This window comes from Myotis davidii, unplaced genomic scaffold (assembly GCF_000327345.1).
Source record: "Myotis davidii unplaced genomic scaffold, ASM32734v1 scaffold535, whole genome shotgun sequence".
Taxonomy (NCBI): Eukaryota; Metazoa; Chordata; class Mammalia; order Chiroptera; family Vespertilionidae; genus Myotis; species Myotis davidii.
The window spans coordinates 695,106-702,444 of record NW_006286980.1 but is presented as its reverse complement, the minus strand read 5'-3'; the positions used below and the strand labels follow the sequence as shown (position 1 = coordinate 702,444).

At 39.4% G+C, this 7,339-nt stretch overlaps 1 protein-coding gene across 4 annotated transcripts in view; it reads left to right on the top strand.

The window, feature by feature from the left end:
* Positions 1-2,570: 2,570 nt before the first annotated feature.
* CCDC91 (coiled-coil domain containing 91) overlaps positions 2,571-7,339 on the top strand; it is a 270,185-nt gene continuing 265,416 nt past the window's right edge. The window contains exon 1 of one of the 4 annotated variants that reach the window (XM_015560769.1): positions 2,571-2,640. The gene's annotated coding sequence lies outside the window, so the exon portion shown is untranslated. Of the gene's footprint in view, positions 2,641-3,198; positions 3,223-7,339 lie in introns of those variants that run through there. The other 3 variants (XM_015560768.1, XM_015560767.1, XM_006758914.2) reach the window with 3 other exon arrangements.

Here is a 7,339-nt window from a genome sequence, read left to right as displayed (position 1 = left end):
GGCACTCTGAAAGTGTTTTTACTCTTAATGTGGTATACAAGGAGATATTAGAATAAGTTTAATCAATTTATTAGTCATTGCTTTTATCAATGTTGTTTTTATATCTTTTTGTTTTTTATATCGCTTTTGTTTTAGTGTTGTTTTTGTTTTTATATCATGTCTTTGTTGTTATATCATGTTGTTATTGTTTATTTATTAATCAATTTATATATTATTTTCATATACATTTTACTAATTTTCTTTTATCTCTAACACTTCTATTATAGAAAAAGGGCGAATAGCCATATTAACATATTTCTTCTAATTAATTTCCTTCCAATGTGCACGAATCTGTGCACTGGGCCACTAGTATTGTATAATTCCCTTCACATGAAATATCCAGAATACACAACTCTACCTTGATATAAAGTGGATTATTAGTTGCCTAGGAATGAAGTAGAGGATGGGAGGAATGGGGGTGACTGACAAAGTATATAAGGTTTCATTTTGGGGTGATAAAAGTATTCTAAAATTGATTGTTGTGACAGTTGCAGGACTCTGTGACTATATTAAAACAATTGAATTGTACATTCAATAAAAAAAAGGCACAGATTATTGTGGGAGGGGAGGAAGACTTCATGGACTGGGCAGGATTTGAATGCACTGATAAACAAGTGATGGGAAAAGCAGAGGCAGTGTGTTATAGTGAATAAACAAACCTGTCGGGCAGACTTGGCTTTGAATCCTGCTTGCCATTTGGTCAAATTACTCTCCCTTATGTTTGTATCCTCATCTAAACAAGTGAATACATTTATATACTTATTTTTGAGAATTATGGTGGTGACAAATTAGGTAATGGATTTATGTGCTAATGCCTGGCTCATAGCAAATGCTTGGTAAATATTATCTTTTACTATTATAATAAATCTGTTTAATAATACTTAATATTGGATTAGGTGGGACAAAATGAGCATGCAGATATATTAGTGGAAACACCCAGAAACTCATCTGAAGTTTCCAGCAGAAAGTGATAGGAGACACATAATAATATAAACGTAATTGTACTCAGTTTAAAAAGCATTTATTGTATACCTTTCTTCTAACCACTAGACACTGTGCTAGACTACTGGATATCCAAATACAAGTGAGAAGTAGATTGCTGTATATAGAAATGAGACGTGGTCTTTGACTTGTGGTCTAGTAGATGGGTAAACATATATGTCTAAGAAAGCATAATATTTCCTGTAATAGAAATCTGTTTGCTATGTACACAAAATAGGAGGTGGGAAGGAAAAGGGGTATAGAAGAGGTGACATTTGTGTTCAACATTGAAACTGCTCACTAACCACTTGGGCCTGCCACTGGAGGATTGTAGGATTTCTTTTTTACATATGCCAGTACATAGCAGAGATTATTACTGGTTTGGCCAGATTTGTTCTATGTAAAGATGAGAAAATACTGTTCCCCAAAATGTTAAAGAATGCCTGGTATACAATTAATGTGAATATTCCAGAGACTTACTAGTATGTTCAAATTTCCCAGGTTACTTGTCTTTCTTTCTCAATAGACTTTAAATTCCAGAAAGCAGAGATCTTGAGTGGATACTGTTCACTTTGGGATTGCCACAACCTGGCTCAGGGCTGGCATATAGTATGTACTCAATAAAAAAAATGGTTCAAGGAATGTTCTCCAGATCCCTCCTATGTCAACATGGAAGAATCTTTCACAAGTGGCCTGCTAGTTGACTGTTTCTGACAGCTACTGACAATCTGAAATAGACCATAAATCTATATAACCATGCTTTCTTTCAAATAAAAGTCTTATCAGTTATGTCATTCTCTTTCTCCTGGAGAAACTATTTGCCTGGAGGTTTAGAAAAAAGAGCGTAGCTTAGCAGCTGAAAATACACAGTCTCTGAAACAGAGATGGCATGTATGCATTGCTGTGTTCTGGAGTTGAGGACAAGAAGTCATTATAGAGCAGATTGCTTTGAAGTCACATAGTATTGGTCTGAAGAGGCTCTTGGCTTAGATGCATCCCCTGGTTGGGAGTTCAGATATTCAGAGATGAGATGGCGCAGCTGTCCAGTCAACTGTTTCTTGAGCACGTAACTACGTGTCACCCACTTAGCTCAGATGCAATTTTTATTGAGCTCTGCTTGCCGGTGGTCAGATTAGGCCTGACTCTTCCCAGGGACAATCCCATAAGGGAGCGCGCGTCATTCTGGGGATGATTTTATTTGCATGGATTAGGCATAGAAACAGGGCCTGCCACTTAGGCAGTTAACTAACAGGCAGCAGCTCCTGAATCACCCCCTTTTAGACAGCAACCCCCTGCGGACCACTGAAGCCACGAGTGCCTGGGCTGAGAGCACGGTATCCGGTACCTGCTGCTCAGCCTCAGCCTGGGGCCACGTGACTCTCATGCTTGCGTGGAGTGACGCGCGCAGCGTTGGGCGGGCCTTGGAGGAAATCAACTTCCGGGGGCAGAGGTGTTTCAAGCCGGGTGGTGTATGGGCTCCCCCAACGTGTGTGACTGGGGCCGAGGTCGCACCGACGGGTCCTGGGTCGTCCCCCGGGTGTGCACGTGCGCGTCTGTGCTGGGGGGTGGCTCACCTCACGGCGTGCTGAGCGGCGCGGCGGCGGCGGCGAGAGGGAGCAGGTAAATGGACGCTCGCCTTCTGGGTCTGGGTCCGGGAACACGGGCCGCGTGAGGCGGCTGTGCGCCCTCAAGGCCAACGCTTTCCACAGTCTACGCACAAGTACACGTGATGATGGTGTCACGGAAACTCCCACCGAACGGGGCTGGTCCTTGTCGAGTTTCCACCGGGCGCTCCTGGCGTCTGTTTCCCCTTCGACTTGGCCAAGTCCACGGGGCGAAAGGTCTGCTCCGTCCTGCAGCCACGCGTTGCAATAAAAGCGGCACTTTTCGGGGTTCAGGCAGGAGGCAGTACGTTGCCAAGTGGCGAGGCATCCTCCGTTCCCATGCGTGCGCCCCCTTTCCCCACAATAAAGATGATGCTTCCGGATGCCCCTGTTTTGCACTGCGGAGGAGAACTCGGGACATGAAGTCTATTTTGGGCTTCACTTGAAGGAGTGGCAGCTCTAGTAAAAGCCCACGGAGTGTGTTTTTGGTGGGATGATGGTGATGTTGCTGCTGCTGTAGCTACTCTCACTTGCTCCCTGGCGAGCGCTGGGGCAGAGCCTGATTTCCTGGAGGGTAAAGTGCTGGCTGCAGCTGCAGGTGACTCAGCGGCCCCTTGAGAATTCCCACTCTTTTCCTTCCCTCCCTGTCTGAACTGGGCAGACATTTATGCCACCTTCCTCTTTAAATAGCAGAGAGGTGGTCGGATGGTGGCTTTTGGAAATAGTTTGCATGTTCCGTGATGGAGTGATTGGGGGTGGGCTGACATTTTATCTTGTCACTGGGATGGGCTGACATTTCACCCAACAACATAAGGCCTAATACTCAATATGTAGTTCGCTGGGGTGACAGGGGCTGACAATAAATTATCTTTGTTCTGTGCTATAGGAGAGCTCCGCACTTCTAACCATCCCATTTGCCCTCTGCTGCAGTTTCTGTTGCAGTGAGGGTTAGGGTTAGGGCTTTACTGTACCTGTTAGGTAAATGGGAGATTTGCTGGGGGGGTGGGGGGGGGTAGAGGGCTGTGATGCCAGGGAGAGTGTACCTGTGTGGCTAGTCAGTAAATTGTGTGGTAGAAAATTACCCTGATTTACAAAGTTTGGTATCCTCCGGGCAGGCTAGGAGGTAGTTCTGTGGGCAGGGATATCTTATTGTGAACTGGTTACTTAGCAAAGCCAAATGGAATAATCATAAAGAAAACAAAAGTGATGAAAGTTACAAGTTATCTCTTAACATTTATTAAATAAAAAATGTATCTCATTGAATTGATCAGTTCAAAACCTGAGAGTTTTCTTTAATCATTTTAATATACTTAATGCCAGGCAAAAAGAAAGTGCAGAGAGTCATCACAGAGGGAACAGCACCTTTGTTGGGGGCGGGGCGGGGACAGTAAAAAAGGAAGAAAGCTGGTTACAAATTTATTTAGCTGGTTGTAGCTAAAGTGGACAAATAGGAATTTGCCTAATAGACATTTTATCTTGTACCTCTAGCTGTAGATGTAAGATTTGTATATAGGATTGTTATGAATAAAAAAAGCTATTTGAAGGTTTATTGTCTTTTGATAGCAGAGGTTGGGCGGGGAGTGCATTGTGGTGGACAAGACCTTTTCCAATAGTAAATTGGGAGGGGAGTGTTTAGGTAAGTTGTTTCCAAAATATAGCTCATGATTACAGTGCTCAACCTATTCCTTGTGACTTTTGGCTTCTTGAAAGCTCATCAAATTTTGTCATTTTGCTGTCCCAATAATGAGAACTTTAAAAAGGCACTTCTCTTTACATTAACTCTTTGTATCAATATCTGTTTTCCCCACTCAAATGAACATTAAATCTTTATGTGTAACTCTGATAATATTTTTTTAATTGATTCTTTGAAATGTGGCTTTTCTGTTAGTGTATGAAATTTTCTTCAGATTTTTAAAGATTGCCTCCTTGTTTCATTTGATGTTCTTGGAATTTGTCTCCCAGGCAATTTATTGTGATAGATTTTGGAGAAAAATGTGATAGTCAGTATCATTGACTTTTTTTGGCATCATGTTAAGGTAGAATCCTAGAATTTCAGAAAGTCAGAGTTCCCTAGATTCTATATAGTTTATTTTACAGGTTTAGAGTCTGGAATAGTTAAATGACTTCTTTACCATTAAGCAAAATTTTATCGTTAAGCAAACTAATGAATCAATATGAGACAATATCAGTTATTGCTAAAATGTTTATCCAAGTTTATGTCCTTTTATATTTGTAATTTTAAGTTAGTGTAGACCAGTGATGGTGAACCTATGACACGCGTGTCAGAGGTGACACGCGAACTCATTTTTTTGGTTGATTTTTCTTTGTTAAATGGCATTTAAATATATAAAATAAATATCAAAAATATAAGTCTTTGTTTTACTATGGTTGCAAATATCAAAAAATTTCTGTATGTGGTACGGCACCAGAGTTAAGTTAGGGTTTTTCAAAATGCTGACACGCCGGGCTCAAAAGGTTTGCCATCACTGGTGTAGACCCTTCTTGATCTGTACCCTCTTCCTTTCCTGTCATATCCCTAATAAATGTACAAAGAGTCTTGTTGGCTATATGCCATAGAATCCTACTTAAAGAATTATGGATACATTTACTGTCAATAGCAGAGAACACAACAGTTGTTTTTTTTAAAATTTTGAAATGAGAAGAATTTTTTAAATTACAGGTTTAGTAGATGAAGATCAGTGATAGTGTTAGCTGTTTTAAAATGTAACATGTTATAATCCTAGTAAAACTGTTTTCCTTAGACAGGTATGTACACTTTAGTATTAAGATAGTACAGTCCAACACATAATAGTTAAGTAGACTGACTATATGAATGAAATAACTACTCTCTTACAAAGTGTAAAATCACTTTTTCCTGCTGTTCAGAGAAGATTGACTTATTTCCCCCTTTGCCAGCCTTACAAACATAGACCATGTGCATCTCTTACCAAAAGTAGGCCTAGATAATGGAGAGGCCAACGAAATTGCCTTTTATGTTGTGTCCAATCTTGTGGTAAAAGAAGATCTACATGATCATTTCAAGATGCTTTGGTTTTATGGGAATTCAGAACTTTTGCAATTGAACTAAAGATAGGGCTGCAGTATTATGCAAGATCCCTTAATCTGTGAATATGCTTCGGTGATAGACAGGGGTTTACCTGAATATTACTAAAAAATTACATGCTTAGACATCAGTAAAATATTGTGATTAAAGATGAGTTTAAATTTCATCATTTAAATTAAGTTACGAATTTAATAAAGACAGCTTATAAAGAGTTAATACCTTTTATTTATAGTTTGCCTAAATTGGGTCTGAAAAATGGAAAATAGGCTTGCAAAAGCTGAATGGCATTAAATGGGCCACCCTGAATCGGAAGACAAGTTGAAATGAATACTTGTGTTCTATTCTGCTGAATGGGAAAACTGTTTAATAACTGGGTTTCATGAGGCATTAGATAATTTAAGTTTCTTCTCTTGTCTGTTATGAGAAGAGACATTTTATTAATTTCTTTTTAGGACCAGTTTTGCTTAAAGTGAATGGTTTTTTAAGTGTCATTTAGTATATGTGATTTGTTTCAGTTACTATGTTAAGAATAGTTGTATAGTACCTTTGGTTGCAAGAACCTTTTTTTTTTTTAGGAGACTTTATCTTCATTGGCATACTGAGTTGATTTTCTGTATATCCAAAGCTGGGTGTTGTTGCTCTTGCTTCTTTTGTTATCAATAGGAGAAAAAAAATAATGCCACAGGATTATTATTCTCAGATTCTCAGTGTTACAGTAATGAACATAAAAGGTGACTCCCATTTGATTGATTAGAAGTGTTGTGATCACTCAGAATCTGCTCAGATTGCAAAATGTTGTTTTATTGTATAATTCCAGCATATATAATTAGAAAATCTTTTGAACAAAGTGAAATAACATATAAATAAAAATTTTGGATGGTTATTTTTCTTCTCACACAGAAGGGCCATGGATATTATCATAGTTACTTTCATCTGAGCGAAATAATTAAGCACATAGTTCACAGTGGTGAATTGGGAATCATAAGGCTGGATCTGATTCTTTAATTAGCATATACTTTGTTTCTCACTTTAAGAAACATACCAGAGTACATTTGTTGAAGTTGTGTGTGTGTACATACTTTGGGAAGTACACATTGGGAAGTAAACTTTGGGAAGGTTTTGGCAAATATTTCTTCAAATATTTTTGAAATATTCTTTTTATCCTCTTCCCTCTCTCTTCTGGGACTCCCATAGTGCATATGGGAGGAACATGATTGGAAAATTGGTGACAAGGACATCTGAGTAAGAGGTATGCAGGCAGACCTCTCTGAATGGGACAAAAAGTGAAGATATTGGTGTTCCATGTGAATGCTCACCAAATTAAGAGGTCTTAATTCCAAAGGGAGTAATGCTTCCACAGGGTAACTGCATCAGAGTAGTATTTTAATAATCAAGAAGAGAGGATGACTGGGTATCAGACAGTGCCGGGAGCCGGTCCATCCTTGCTGTTTCAAGGGACCTGCATATATGGCATACTGTTCTTAATATATTTGCTCACCTTCTTGGCACTATGTGTTTTAACCAAGGTCACCTCTCCGAGAAAGGTTGTTTCCCCAGGTAGGGATTTTCCCCTGAAGTTAGGGAGGGAATAAAACTTCTTAACTGCCAGGCGGGTAATTAATCACTTTAACTACGAACAATCATGCTTAAC